General features: G+C 51.8%; 1 protein-coding gene across 1 annotated transcript in view; it reads right to left on the bottom strand.

Annotated features, from left to right (window-relative positions):
* Mad1l1 (mitotic arrest deficient 1 like 1) overlaps positions 1-598 on the bottom strand; it is a 257,163-nt gene that overhangs the window by 133,295 nt on the left and 123,270 nt on the right. The window lies entirely within an intron of this gene.

Genomic DNA, 598 nt, shown 5'->3' on the forward strand with positions numbered 1-598 from the left:
ACAGAGGGTAAAGTTGCTGCCTCACAAGAATGAAAGCATGAGTTCAGATCCCCAGCACTCATGGAGAATGCCACGTTTGGCAATGGGCTCCTGAAGTCACAGTGTGGGGAGCTGGGGACTGAAAGAGCCTGTGTACTCAACAGCCAGCTGGTCTGGCCACATCTGAACTCCAGGTCAGGGTGAAAGGAAGGCTCCAACATTGGCCTGACCTCCAGATGCACCAGTAATGGCATGCACACCCATATATGCACATGGAAACACATGGGAAACAGAAAAGACAAACAGAAGGGAAGACTAGGGACAAAAGTACAAAGGAAATAGGTGAAGGGGTGGAGAGGCAGAGAAAGAGGGGAGGCAGCACCACACACCCATGATGAAGCCTTGAATTACCACATGACTAGTGATACTCTTCCTGTTTCCCTGGGCCCTCCTCCCTCTTGTCCATGAAACTGGGGAAAGAGCATGCCTGTTCCTCGATGGTTGATGTGCAGTCAGACCCCACACCAGGGTGCTTCCTTGCACACACCTCTCCACTTTCCAATAACCCAGGACTGCACACATAGGCAATGTGAGGGCTCACTCTCTACTCCGCACTGCA

The sequence above is a fragment of the Microtus ochrogaster genome, unplaced genomic scaffold (assembly GCF_000317375.1).
Source record: "Microtus ochrogaster isolate Prairie Vole_2 unplaced genomic scaffold, MicOch1.0 UNK16, whole genome shotgun sequence".
Taxonomy (NCBI): domain Eukaryota; kingdom Metazoa; phylum Chordata; class Mammalia; order Rodentia; family Cricetidae; genus Microtus; species Microtus ochrogaster.